The 15,267-nt window shown below is 38.5% G+C and overlaps 1 protein-coding gene across 5 annotated transcripts in view; it reads right to left on the bottom strand.

Annotated features, from left to right (window-relative positions):
• Positions 1 to 15,227, bottom strand: part of NRG4 (neuregulin 4) — a 134,412-nt gene extending 119,185 nt beyond the window's left edge. For 2 of the 5 annotated variants that reach the window (XR_003796073.1, XM_029239424.1), the window contains exons 1-3: positions 15,073 to 15,227; positions 12,432 to 12,493; positions 6,978 to 7,068 (exon numbers count right to left, since the gene is read on the bottom strand). The gene's annotated coding sequence lies outside the window, so the exon portion shown is untranslated. The remainder of the gene's footprint in view (positions 1 to 6,977; positions 7,069 to 12,431; positions 12,494 to 15,072) is intronic. The other 3 variants (XR_003796075.1, XR_003796074.1, XR_003796076.1) reach the window with 3 other exon arrangements.
• Positions 15,228 to 15,267: the final 40 nt, after the last annotated feature.

The following is a 15,267-nucleotide window of genomic DNA, read 5'->3' as shown; positions in this document are numbered from 1 at the left end:
AATTCCATATTTACCTTTGGTTAGTGTTCAAGCATTTCCTTTTGATATAAAAAGCTGGCACACATGGCTATTACCACTAATTAATTTTAAGAAAGGCAAAAATAGAAAAGAACAATCACGAACCTCATATGGTTGAGTCAAAAACTGGAATAAAAAATTTTTCTGAAATGATGAACAAAAACATTTAAAAGGACACTGGAAGAAAAAGTACATATTCTGATATAAAGGCTCTAGAGTAAAACATCATTTTGGAAGTAGTAAACATTTACTAGTAGTCAATGATGCAGAAATAAAAGATTGTCCTATACAAAAGTCAAGACTTACATTGAACCTGTTCTACTCCTGTCAGCAATTTCTTCCTGAAGACTTCTATTTGGTTGTAACAATTTTTAGCTTTTCTTGCTGTATACCTCACCAGGAGAAACCAATTTCCAAAAGGTGTTCCCTAATTATATTAAATGTGCATGCTGAGCCATGCCAACATTCTACTCCAAAAAGTAAAAATGTAAGATAAGTCACATATGGAGGAGATGCCTGTCAACAGTAACGCATCAATAATGCAATTTATATGTGAATCAGGCTATTGTCAAAGTTTTTTTAAAAAAATCTTTTCCTCCAGGGATCAAACCCACGCCCCCTGCATTTGAAGCACAGAGTCTTGACCACTGGACTGCTAGGAAAGTCCTATGTCTGCTTCTTTCACTCAGTATTATATATCTGAGGTTCATCCATATTGCCATATGCAGTTGTAGATTGTTCACTGCTGTATAGTGTTCTTTTATGTGAATATACCATTAAAAATTCCATTATCCATTGGAAAAAAAATATTTTCCTCACTTCATATAACTATTTACTAATAAGACTTCATGGTAAAAATGAACCAACAAATAAAAACTATCCTTGAGGTTGCAGTATAGGAAAGAGACATTTATACTGCATCAGTTTAGAATGCTTTGGATTGCAGGCAACAGAGAACTCAGTTCACAACAGCATAAACAAATATGGATTCACTTCTCTCACAAGACAAAAAATCTTGAACTGGTGATTGCTAAGGTTGGTGTTTACCCATCAATGGTGCTATCCATATCTTCAATATTTTTGCTTCACCATCCTGAGTGTATTTACTTTTAATATTCGTGTTTGTTGCCTAATGCTTTCAAGATGGTCACTGCAGCTCCAAGCATCACATCTAAGGTCAAAGCAAGAAAAAAGTTAACCCCAGCGCTGTCTGACCCTTTTATCAGAAAAAGGGAAAGGCTTCAATGAAGTCCCCTAGCAGGTTTATGGGCTAGAATTGTATTACATGACTACTGTAGCAGTAAAGAAGACTGGAAAATCAAATATTTAACTTTGCTAATTTTTATGGTAGAGGTAAGAAATGGATATGGATTGGCCAGCCAACAGTGTCTGCCAGTCCTCAACTCAATATGCACACACATACTTCTTACACATGTGTTAAACACAACATACTCATCCTCTCTTCAACATACTCATCCCCCACTATCTCATCCAAGTACTGCATGACGCAGGATCTTTGGTTGATTTTCTGTCTGCTCTATCAAGTCCAAATATGACAACTCTTATCTGACCATTTGTATGGCTAAAAGGGAAGCTGTCTCTTAACCACTCCCCTCACATATATACAACGATGAAAAAGAAAGAACAGAGTGACCCCCCAAAAATTCCATTAAGAAAGGGAGATAAGAGGAAGTACATAGTAGTCAACAATCCACAATCTATATCATATCTTCCTAGACAGAAATCACAGATTCCTGGGCAGGCAATAAAGTAAATCCCTTGGCCAGTCAATCTGACAGCGCTTACTTTAAGTCTCAGGAGGATCTGCTTTGTCATTCTTCTCTGTAGCCATTTCTAAGGCAGGTTTTGAAGCAGACGTCTTTCCCAGGGGATCCACAGCTTTTGTAGCCTACTTCATACTGGTTTGACTCAGGGAGGAAAGGATGAGGATTGCTTGGAAGGTAGAGACAATCACAAGGAATCGCCAGCTTTGTACTGCAGGTTCCCTCAAAAACATATCAAGCTTCTGGTCTGTCTGCTTCAGATCAATTCCTTGTGTGAGCAACCACACCCAAAAAACATTTCCAGAAATAATCTTTAAGCCTGGAGATTCTAATCTCTTAGCTGCTGACCTCTGAGCTCTCATAACAGACAAGGCAATTCCAACAATAGTCTTAGGTAAGAAGGTCCTACCCTTAATCCCTACAAAATTCCAAATTACAGGGCTCTTTTGTCAATTTAGAGTACAAGCTAAAGGCAGAATACCTCTGGAGCAAAGCTATATTCTTCTGCCCTCTCTGCTTTCAGGCTGAGGAGCACTAATTTGAGTTCACTCCCTTCTGTAGGATCCTACTGAAAAGCCACAAGAAGTCACCAATATAGCACAATATTCCAAATTCTTCCTTTCATTTCTCCTAACACTACAGTCTCAGTTTGCATAGTCAGCCTTCCACAGAACAGCAGGTACAGATTAATCAAATGCTTTGCTACTGTATAACAAGGGTTACAACTTTCCTTATTTTTCTCCATAATGTCTGGAGGTAGGCAGTCCAAGATTGGAAGAGCTGTTCAACAATGCCCAGACTCTTTCAATCCTTCTCCTTCATGGTCCTCAGCTTGTCAGAATCATCTTTTCTCTCTCATACTTGTCATCTCATAGTTGCAAAGATGGCTGCTATATCTCCAGGCTTCATGTCTGCATTTAAGGCACAAAGAAGGGGGAAAGAGGAGAGTACCAGCCACCACTGTTCTCTTTATCAGGAAAGCAAAAGCCATCCCTGAACTTGGGAGCCTTCCCTTCATGATCACTGGCAAAGGAGAAAGGGATTGTCATGACTGGCTTCAACTAGTCAGGATTTTTTGCTTGAAGCTGGCAACACTGCTGTCCCTAACAAAATGAAGGTAAGCAATAGGGAATGGGTATAAGGAAAGTCACTAAGAATATCTCCACACATAGACATTTACAGTTTTAAGAGAATGTTTGAAAAATGAAAAGCAATCTCCATTTGGTGAAATTTCAAGCAATATAAGAGAAGCGGGGGGAAGCTCCTCAGGCAGTGCTATAGAAATACACTTTAGGTAAAGAGATCTCTACTCAGGCATACCCATCCTACTTAGGAGTCTATCCCTTAAATTAACACCCTTTAGTAACTCTGCTTTTCACAGACTCTTCCCTTCCTTCAATTCTGAACCCACAGATTCTCTAAAATACCTATGTTTATTCAACAGCTGTTTCTACGGCAGCAGAGCCCCTGGTGGAAGGGCACAGGGGTGGAGGCTATTTATAATTTAAGAACTGACAGTACATGCCAATAGCAGCTATTATTGATGAAATCCTTGAGAAATGTATAAAACAGATAAATACTGTGAAAAGCCAAAACCAGAAATATTCATGGTGCCTGCTGTTCACCAAGAAACCTCTTATAATTTGGTTTCCCATCTATATCCACCACCTGGAAGAAAATACACTGATCATACTGGTACAACCGGTTTTTGCAACAATTTTATCTCATTGTATTGGGTTGGCCAAAAAGGTCGTTTGGGTTTTTCCATGTTACCGAAAAACCCGAACGAACTTTTTGGCCAACCCAATATTTAAATTAATTTGCTTTCTGGCTTTACATATTAGGCTGATGAGGTCGTTAGACTAATTTAATCCTCTTTGGGACACTTACTGACCAGATCAGGTTTCTAAGACCACAAGACTGAGAGTTAGACCCTAGTAAACTCACTAAGGTTATACCACCCAATGTGGTCTTTTGAATAAAAGCAGCTGGCCTGCCCCAAGCAATAGCCCTTTACATCACTGAGTGTATTGGCATGAACTTCTTTAAAACATTTAATCAATTTTCATTCCATGTAGCTGCTCACAAGAGCCACTTTCTTTGATGTAAATTGTGCTACCTATAAATATACTCGAGTCACCAACCATTCAAAGTAAAATAGTTTCCAAGCAACCCTCAAATCACCATTTTTATGTATAAAAAGATAAGTAGTGTAGGGGTTATGGGCATGGGCTCTGGAGCCAGAAGGCTAGAGTGCAAATCCTAGTTCCACATTAGAACATTCTACCATAGAATCGGGCACAAATCTTTGTGCCAATTTTCCTCATCCATATGTGAGGCTTGAGGTAGTGAGGGACAGAATAATAGTGCCTACTTCAAAGAGTTGTCTGAAAATAAAATGAATTTATATATATAAGGTGCCTGGAACACAAGAAGCACTCAACAGGTGTTAGCTATCATTATTCTTCACTGGAAAATCTAATAGTATATGGTTGCATTTAATGCAAAATGATTTGATAATAAAGATTCACTTTATATGCAAAATATGAAAGAACACAAAATCCCCCCCAGTTAATAATTCATCAAGAATCACAGTTTCGGGCTCCCCTGGTGGCTCAGTGATTGAGAGTCCGCCTGCCGATGCAGGGGACACGGGTTCATGCCCCGGTCTGGGGAGATCCCACATGCCGTGGAGCGGCTGGGCCCGTGAGCCATGGCCGCTGAGCCTGTGCGTCCGGAGCCTGTGCTCCGCAACGGGAGAGGCCACAGCAGTGAGAGGCCCGCGTACCTCAAAAAAAAAAAAAAAAAAAGAATCACTCTTTCAAAGCTGGTTGGTAATTGACTTATAAACTCTTTTAAGCTACTGCCCACATGGCAATAGCAAACTTCCCATTCTTTGCTGCCAGGAATAGTCTTGAATTACGCATGTCTCCTACAAAAGGCTACAGCTCTATACAGAGATGTGAAGGAGATAATAATCATAGCACTTCCCAACCCCACTGACCTCTCAGTGTTGATCCTGGTCTTCCTGGAGGTTACCTATGTCCTTGGAGCCTAGAAACTCTACAACCAATATCCAAACAGAATTAAGTCTCTGAACACTGCCCCAGAAAACTTTTCTTGAAATAAGGGGTCACTCAGCCTGGTTGTTTTTCACATGTGTGTACCCTTCTCAGACCCGGAGTAATTACCATCCATTCCCATTTTCCATACTGTACATAGTTTTTTTTTTAAACATCTTTATTGGAGTATAACTGCTTTACAATGATGTGTTAGTTCCTGCTGTTTAACAAAGTGAATCAGCTATACATATACATATATCCCCATATCCCCTCCCTCTTGTGTCTCCCTCCCACCCTCCCTAACTGGTCAAGTTTAATACTTCCTTGCTCACAAAGAAATATTATCCTAAGTGGCCCTGATTTTCCTTTAACCTATGTCTACTCTTCTCTCCTACTCAAATACTTCTTTCCCTTCTGTTTTATTTACTCGTCCCCATCAGCACAAGTCTTCTTTCCCTTTTGCATGTGACTGGCACATCTTCACTCTCAAACTCCCCCAACCACGCTCATTCCACACCCAATTCTTCAACTTCTGTCATTCTTTACCCTCTGCCCTATCCCCCATCTACTAGACAGTCCATTTATTTGAGGAAAAACTCTTTTATCCAAATTTATTTTTCACTTTTCTGCAGTTTACTCTTTTTAAAAAATATTTAATTAATTTATTTATTTGGTTGTACCAGGTCTTAGTTGCTGCACATGGCTTCCTTAGTTGCAGCTCAAGGACTCCTTAGTTGCAGCTCACCAGCTCCTTAGTTGTGGCAGGCATGCTCCTCAGTTGTGACTCGAACTCTTAGTTGTGGCGTGCATGTGGGATCTAGTTCCCTGACCAGGGATTGAACCCGGGCCCCCTGCATTGGGAATGTGGAGTCTTAACCACTGCACCACCAGGGAAGTCCCTCTGCAGTTTACTCTTAATAAAAATCTGGTTCCTCCTTAGATCACAAGGTACCTTTTCCAATATAACTTATTTAGTCCTTACTTTCTGCTTTCTCTGAATCGATGGGAAGAAGTGAGGAACAGCCTCTTCCTTGCTCCCAAATGCCATTTTCAGATCATCACACTGTGGCCCACTCTCCACTGTTTGAAATCTCTACCTTATCTCACATTTCAGAGAGCCATTCTCAACAATCCTATCTGAACGCACTCATCTTTAAATTTATCCTCCCATCCTTCTCTCTAGTCTTGATAGAGGTGATTCAATTTCTGTTGACAGTAACATGTGTATTTGAAGAGCATTATACGAACCAGAAAAATTAAACGTGTTAATGGTGATCACATGGTCAGCAATGAAACAAACTGAATAAAACACATGACTACTTCTGTGCTCATAAAAGAACTTTATAATTTTCTATAATACTCCTAAAGTCAAGTTCTACTAGTTCATGTATTCTATCATTAGAAATACATCGTGTTAGCTGCTGCCTTAGACATAAATCACCACGTTTGTCAAAGTAAACCGTAGCAACAGAAAATGAGAAGGCCTGACGATGGATATATAAGCTGTTCTTGGCAGATGATCAGTGTGCTTAGAAGACCCTCCAAAAAGAGGATTCTGCAACTTCCCAAGGTAAATCATTCTAATCTTACACATCCTGAATTTCAAAAGCTTTGACTCTTCTTATCTAAGTTTCTCCTGCTGTTTTTCCTCTATAGAGATGGAAAAAGGACAGGCACCATCCTCAGCAAGTCAGCATCTCAACTACTTGAAAAGCAATATCATCCCTTAGCCTTCACTCTTCTAAACTCAACAACTTGAACTATTTTCCAGACTCTTGTTCTCCAAGGCTTTCTTAACCTTCTTTAATTCTATTCATATTATTTTTAAATTACAAAGACCAGACCAGCTTACAAGTTTGTTGTTTTTAATATGTTTTTATGAATAGTTAACACATACTTGAACATGGTTCTATACACACACACCTTTCCAACTTTAGAATGGAGACCCAAGCTTCTGTAATTTAAAAGTTAAAGAACTTTCCATATTGTGGAGTCTACCACTATTTTCTCTTAGTTGAATTAAAACAATGATCTATGGCTAGAGTTGACAAATTATGGCTCCACAAATGGCCCCAAAACATTATAAGGAATAAATTAACAAATAATTACTTACCTGACCTGTCCTCGGGTGAAAGTTTTTCTCCTAGATTGCAGAGTAGAGATGAAACTGGCTCTCACTTTATAGTTCACCTCTTTTTCTTCTGCTTTGATAGAAATTGTGGCCACCATAAAGAAAAATAAAAACAGAAAATATTTTATATAACAATTTTAGCAACACATGGAAGAGAAGAGTAGAATCTGTTTACAAATTTTATGGGCTTTTTCTTTTACTTAGTAATACTCTCAAAGAACTTCGTAATAAGTAACAGAAACTTTAATATTTTTAATTTCTCCTGCTTCCCCTTTTTTAAGCCTCAGGAAAACTATTTATTGTTAATACTTCTAAATACTAGGCTAGGAGCTGGATTAAGAGGGAAATAGAATTTTATTAGAAGATTATTGTGTGGGAGGAAAAAAACCCTTTCAAACAGAGACTTTTGGGGGATGGCAAGGAATTTTATTTCTTTTTCTATGAAAGTTACTTTTTGTGTTATGTCTCCACCAAGAAAAAATTTTACATACAATATTATGGATAGAGAGTTAATAAGGATTGTCGTTTCAATAAAGTGGTAACCTTCATGAGAAAGAAAGGGAAAAAGTGGTATAAAATATGATCTATCTTCCACTTTAAAAGTTCCTTTTCCCAAAGAGCTTTACTTTATATGGCATGAAGAAGAAGGTCAAGGCTCAGAACACCTTAAGTATATAAAAGTGGCATATATGAATAATATAAATTTTTATATCAAGCCAATTATCAGAATGCATAATCAATCCCTCAGAAGTTTATGGTCTTTCTAGACCCATATGCTGAAAACTATAAAACATTGATAAAGAAAGCTGAGGATGATTCAAAGAAATGGAAAGATAGCCTGTGCTCTTCGACTGAAAGAATTAATATTGTTAAAATGGCCATACTTCCCAAAGCAATCTACAGATTTAATGTCTATCAAAATATCCATGACATTTTTCACAGAACTAGAACAAATAATCCTAAAACTTATATGGAACCACAAAAGATTCAGAACGGCCAAAGCAATCCTGAAGAAAAAAAGAAAAGCTGGAGATATAACCCTCCCAAACTTCAGACTATACTACAAGACTACAGCTATCAAAACAGCATGGTATTGGCACAAAAACAAACACAAAGATCAGTGGAACAGAACAGAGAGTCCAGAAATAATCCCACTCACCTATGTTCAATTAATCTACAACGAAAGAGGCAAGAATATACAATGGAGAAAAGACAGCTTCTTCAACAAATGGTGCTGGGAAAGCTTGATAGCTACATGTAAAACAATGAAATGAGAACATTCTCTCACACCATATACAAAAATAAACTCAAAATGGTTTACAGACCTAAATGTAAGATATGACACCATAAAATTCCTAGAAGGGAACATAAGTGAAACATTCTTTGATATAAATCATAGATCAGTCTCCCAAGGCAAAAGAAATGAAAGCAAAAATAAACAAATGGGACCTAATCAAACTTAAAAGATTTCGCACAGCAAAGGAAACCATCAACAAAATGAAAAGATAACCTATGGAATGGGAGAAAATATTTGCAAATGATACAACCCACAAGGGGTTAATATTCAAAATATACAAACAGCTCACACAACTCAGTATCAAAAAAACAAACAACTCAATCAAAAAATGGGCAGAAGACCTAAACAGACATTTTTCCAAAGAAGACATACAGATGGCCAATAGGCACATGCAAAGATGCTCAACATCGCTAATTATTAGAGAAATGCAAATCAAACCCACAATGAGGTATCACCTCACATTAGTAGAATGGCTATCATCAATAAGTCTACAAATAATAAATGCTACAGAGGGTGTGGAGAAAAGGAAACACTCATACACCATTGGTGGGAATATAAATTGGTGCAACCACTATGGAAAACAGTATGGAGGTTCCTTAAAAAAACTAAAAACAGATCTACCAAATGATCTGGCAATTCCACTCCTGGGTATATATCCAGGAAAAAAACCGAAAACTCTAATTCGAAAAGATACATGCACCTCAGTGTTCACAGTAGCACTATTTATAATAGCCAAGCCATGGAAGCAACCTAAATGTCCATCAACAGATGAATGGATAAATAAATTGTGGAATATATATACATATGTGTGTATATGTATATATACAATGCCATTAGAAAGAATGGAATATTGCCATTTGCAGCAACATGGATGGACCTAGGGAATATTATGCTTCGTGAAATAAGTCAGAGAAAGACAAATACTACCTATCACTTATATGTGGAATCTAAAACTAATACACATGAATCTGTATACAAAACAGAAACAGACTCAGACATAGAAAACAAACTTATGGTTACCAAAGGGGAGAGGGTGAGGGATAAATTATAATAGATACAATAAGGATTTATTATACAGCACAGGGAATTATACCCAATATCTTATAATAATCCATAATGAAATATAATTTGCAAAAAACCAAAATCACTGTGCTGTACACACGAAACTAAGACAATATTGTAAGGCAATTATATTTCAATTAAAAAAAGAAGTTTATGGTCTTTCTGTAGTCACAAGAATAATGAACATGAAAAGTTTAATAGTAGCATAGGACTTCCCTGGTGGCACAGTGGTTAAGAATCCGCCTGCCAATGCAGGGGGACACAGGTTCAAGCTCTGGTCCAGGAAGACCCACATGCCGTGGAGCGACTAAGCCCGTGCGCCACAACTACTGAGCCTGTTCTCTAGAGCCCGTGACAACTACTGAGCCCGCGTGCCACAACTACTGAAGCCCACGCGCCTAGAGCCTGTGCTCCACAACAAGGGAAGCCACTGCAATGAGAAGCCCACCCACAGCAACGAAGACCCAACACAGCCAAAAATAAATAAATAAATTTTTTTTCAAAAAAAGTAGTATAATTTTGTAACTACAAAATATCAAAAGTTTATCTACCTTCAAATTTAATCATGCTAGTTTTTTTTTCCCCCTCTGGTTCATTTTTAGTCTGTTAGATAAGTGAAAAATCAAATTTTCTTCTTTACATAAAAATAATCATAGAATCAGAAAAATTTAGAGCTAGAAAGAAATTTAGAGAATTTCTAGATGTACCAAGTTCAATCCTCTCCAAATCAGAGACATTCATTTAATTGCCTTTTTCAAAGTTAAAGAATGAACTGGAGGTGAAACCCTGGAATCCAGAATGCTTTTCCCACTTAATTCCTCAAGCTTACTGAGACACAACTTTGTGTGTGTATGTGAGGCAGTGAGGCAGTAGGGTTGAACTTGAGGTCTCTGAATCAGACTGTCCAGGTTTGAATCTTAGTTCCTCCACTTATTATCTGGGTGTTCTTGAGCAAACTACTTAATCCCACGGTGCCTCAGTTTTCTCATCTGTAAAATGAGATAACAACTATACCTTCCCAACAGGACTTATGAAAAAGTTAATACAAATAAAGCTCACAGAATGATGTCTGACACATTGTAGGCATTTAGCAAATGTCAGTAATCATTAGGAGTCTATCAATAAACACATGGACATGTACTTGCTAGGTTTTAAAATAGCCTAATTAGACTAGAATTGGAATACTAGATCATTTTTATGTTTTAAAATACATATACAATCACCGATATTTCATTTTGCCATACAAACAGTGCCCCCAAAATGGTTTCCTCATGAAGTACATGCAAAATTCCAGATATTAAACACGTAATAAAGCTCACTTAATTTGAATACCATTTATTTTGTGATCACTTGAGCCCAGTGGTATACTCAGAATATGACACCCAAAAGGATCATTTTTTTTTCTAACACACCCTCCTCTACATGACAAAATTATTTTTAGTAATGACCGTGAAATGAAACAAATAATAATAGCCAGGAAAGAAACAGACAGTGAAAATTCTTTTACTCAACTCCACTTATATGATATAAAATAAATATTATAGTACAAAAAAGGAAAAATGCCACGGAATTCATGTTTCTGAAAAAAGGAATAAGTTAAACCTACATATTGTTTTGTGGAAGTACTAAGTAATAACATTGCACCTCCTATTGATTCCTTCTTCAGTTCTGAAGTAAACATTAATAATTTAAAAAGAACAAATTTCAAAGTAAAAGATTTTTTTAATTCAATTATTCCGAAGAATAATTTCACATATTAACTAAACTTGTACTTACAAGCCAAAAATATTAGACTTTGTTTCCCTCAAATGTTACATGCAAAATGAAAACCCTAAGTGGTCATACAGAATGACAACACTGAAGTCATCAAGTCTGTTTCTTCATCCTTATAGTCGTTATGCAATCACTGCTTAAGAATCTACTATATAAATGCAAAGATATGGACCAAAGGGGCTGCAGACATGAACTGCACCTGAAGCCTTGAATTACCCTGAGTTTTTATGAATTTATTTGGAAAAATATCTGTAGAGCTGAGTCTATGTTTATTGAAGGCCAACTGTATAACTGGGAGTTCTCTGATTTAACTTCTATGTAGAATATGATATTTATTAAAGGATCAATAATTAAAATGTGCTAATTTGAAGCTTACATATACATTACTAAAACTTAACAGTAACTACAGTAATTGTTTAGAACCTAGACTCATAAGAAATTTTTCAGGGAGAAATATTTTATCATTGACACTGTTTAGAATTTCTGGTACCTAGAAATTGCTGGTAATAAAAATTGGACAGACTTTTAGTGGGTTTATTATAGTTTAATTCCCTACAGACAATGAGAATTTTTGTTGCCTACACCCCAAGTGATGCTCTCATTGCCCCCACTCCTGGCATGCCACCGCTCAAGGTGAAATCTGCCACTGAGGTACTATCCTTGAAGATGGGCTCGCTACATTAAGCGTATTTAAGCTACTTATGAGAAAACGTTTTTAAAAAGAATGTTAATTGAGGACCTATTCAGTGCACAGTACTGTGCTTTGTTTTATCCACATAGAATGTAAGCACATGAATTTTGCTAGTTACAAGTCAATCACATTTATTCATTAAAGCCCTCTCAGCAGAATTTTTAAAGCTATTTTGTTAGCAGTTATTATGTATACTTAAATTTTTAAATAATTATCAGAGTCACATATATTCCATTTTTCAAGCTTTTCATTAACTTAAATTGGCTTTCTCCCTGTGTGTTCCAAATAAGTGAGGGTGCATCAGAAATCAACATTCAGAAGAGGTTTTAAAATATTAACATTTACATAAACATTAACAACTTAAAATCTCTTGATATTTTAAAATTTCACAACTCATGTGGCATCAGGTTCATATGTCCTACTTTTTCAAGCAGCTATCTCAAGAGAACAAATTTTAACTCTAATAGCAATCTTTTTCATTCATAGGATCAACATAATCTCCAGTCTGCCTTCTCATAATCTTGCAGCTGCATACATGCACAAATTTTCTGGTTATGTGATTCTGGTACTCCTGAAAAGACAGTCTTTTTAACTGAAAGAAAATCTGACTTACCTCAAAAGGTACTTTGGTATGGGATAGCGTGCCAATTACAGCCACATTAGAAGCAGATATATCTGGCAAGAAAGTGACACACAAGCCTTAAAACTACAGTTAATTTCTTCTACTCCTGCTGTATAGGTCCTATTTTCTTTTATGCTGTGGGGCTCCTTCACCCACAAAATCCCTCTCACTAGTCACCTACAGTCTACTAAAGCCACACCTGTTCCGTTTATAGCTCTAGGATTCCCCAGCCTCTCCCATGGATAAGAATCACCTGGGACAGTTAAAAATAAAAATAACAGGCCACACTCCCGTAAATTAGATTTTAATGGGTTTGAGGTGAGGCTCCGGTATCTGATTTTAATCAAGTATCCTCAAGAGAGTCTTACAGACACATTTAAGAATAAACTAAAGAGGCCTGCCAGAGATCTTCACAGTTCCTCCAAATTGATCAGTCTCAAGGGCTAATCCTCCTTTGGGTATTAGGACTTAGGGTATTTGAAAATAGAGCAGGAGAAGTTTGGAGAAAGCAGAATACCATCTTGTCTACAACTCTGATTTAGGTTTCCAACATCCTAAAGAATTAAAGAAGTGGAAGATTTTAGTTTGGATAGGTGATGTGAAGTACGACACCACCAGGGAGCAGCATAGAGCTGATAAATTACACATGTTTGGGGATTTTTTGACTTCACACTACCACATAAAATGGTGTACCTACATTTTCCATGAACTCAGATTACAAAAAAACAAAAACAAACAAACAAAAACCCCAAAGCAGCACACTTAAAAGACACAGATAAAATATGTTAGCATGTAATTTCCAGTTTTCTCTCTCTAGAGGGTCTTCATTGACAGCTGTTATAGGAAAAAATTTCCCTTGAAGTAGCCTTGCACCTGAATCCAAAACTGATATTAGACTACAAAGATTCCAGGTAAACCAAAGTGGTGTTCCAATTTTTCTGTCTGCAAGTTTCAAAATACTTGTCCTACTCTTTTAACTAGCATTGTAACTGGATGCTTTTCAATGGTTTTAATCAAGTCTTTAGAGTTCAACTAAGTGTGAGGGTGGGGGGGAATGGGGTGGAAAACAACTTTAACAAGCTATGCCGAGGTTTTGTTTTTTTTTTTTTAACACTTTTTAAAAGTGTAGTTGAAATTTTGCCACCACCTGTCAGAAAACTATACCCACCCACCCAGCAATCCCATCCATCCTCCCAAGTTTTCTTGACTCATCCCCACTTTCTCTTTTCCAGTCCACATTAAATGTAGAAAAAAATCCTCTGGCAACCCAGGTAGCTTCTACAAATATCACCTCCAAGGGCTTTGTGTTCCTCTGAAATTCCATTACAGTTGGGTTAAGAAACATTGAAAGATGAAGGAGGACTTGAAGAAGGAATTTTACTTACTTCCCAACTTGCCAAAATTCGATACTCATTCCCTACCTAGAAATTCCTGTGTCTAAGAAAAGTATGATCCAAGCCCCTGTGGCAATTCTGTGACCTGGGTTTTGATTTCCATCTTCTAGCTAGAAAAGCTGAGGTGGGAGGAGGAAGAGGCAAGAATGACTCAGACATTCCTGGGAGACCAAATAGGCCTAACCAAAAAACAAACAAACAAAACAAAACAAAACAAAAAACCCACTCTAGAAGAGGTGTGAGAACCGGAAATCAAAGCTGTCTGCAGAGCTACAGCCCATCCTGGAACTTAGCGTTCTAGAAAAGAGGGTTTCCAATCTTTTCAAGTATTTTAGCAAAAATGTCAGGACCCTACTGGAAAATGGCTAGTTTAGCCTGAATTGAGACGAGTAACAAAACGTATTCCGAATCCAGAAGCTGCTTAAGTGATTGTATTCCACTGCTCACAGCAGCACCTGCAGACATTAGAAAGAGTTGTATGGGAGGACTTTAACCTACAGAGAGTATTATGGGTGCATCCACAGCCCTCACGTACTCCACTTGCTCCACCCGCTAAAACCAAGAGCCACGGTCCTAAAGCAAGCATTCATTCTCCACGGGGTTGTTGTTATCTCCAAGGGGCGAAATCTTACTCTTTTCATGTATAAAGCACAGATACACGTATGGTACATAAACAGCTATTCAGGATATGAATGGTATTATAATTTCATGGCGGGTGGGGAGGAAGGGACTGGTGAACAAAACGTTTAAAAAGGCTTTTCTTAAGAGAACGATAATGGAAAGAAAAAAAATAGACTGAGTAACACTGTCCTATAAGTGTCCTGAGCTAAAACCATCAAATGAAGGTCCTGACAGGTAATTTTCTCCCAGACAGAAGCCTAAGGGTCAAGGGTCTCTGATTCTGGTTCGATCTCGGCCACAAAGAGGTGTTTTCCTCTCCGTGCCTCAAACCTCAGAGGGCAGTGAATGCCCGCCGTTTGCTCCCTCACGGGGTGCCGTGTGTGGATGTGCCCAACAACTAGCAAAGAGCTTTGGAAACCGCAAAGCGCTGCACCAAAGCCAGAGGAGGTTTCTATTCTCGGCTGCACGAAATTCCCCGGGTGGGGCCCCCTCGGCCTCCGCACTTGTTGCTTCCCAGCCCCGCCGGCCTCCACCTCAGACCTTCTCTCCGCGACCCCCTCCTCTCTCCACAAGCGCACGCATAGCACCCCCCTCCCCCGGCCCCGCGACCCCCTCACCCACGCCACGAAACCGGCGCGCTCCGTTCAGGCCCTGGCGCCGGCCGAGTCCCCAGCCCCCATCCCCCTGCCCAGTTCCCGCCGACTGCCCGGCCCGCAGAGGCCGCCGTTTCCTAGACAGCCGCGCGGCCGCTCCGCTGCCTCCGGGGCGCGCGCGCCGACGGCGGGAGGCGAGGGCGCAGGCGCGGGCCCGGG

This window comes from Monodon monoceros, unplaced genomic scaffold, assembly GCF_005190385.1.
Source record: "Monodon monoceros isolate NGI ecotype Baffin Bay Population unplaced genomic scaffold, NGI_Narwhal_1 Super_Scaffold_21, whole genome shotgun sequence".
NCBI classification, from domain to species: Eukaryota; Metazoa; Chordata; class Mammalia; order Artiodactyla; family Monodontidae; genus Monodon; species Monodon monoceros.
This window is presented reverse-complemented; position numbering and strand designations above follow the sequence as displayed.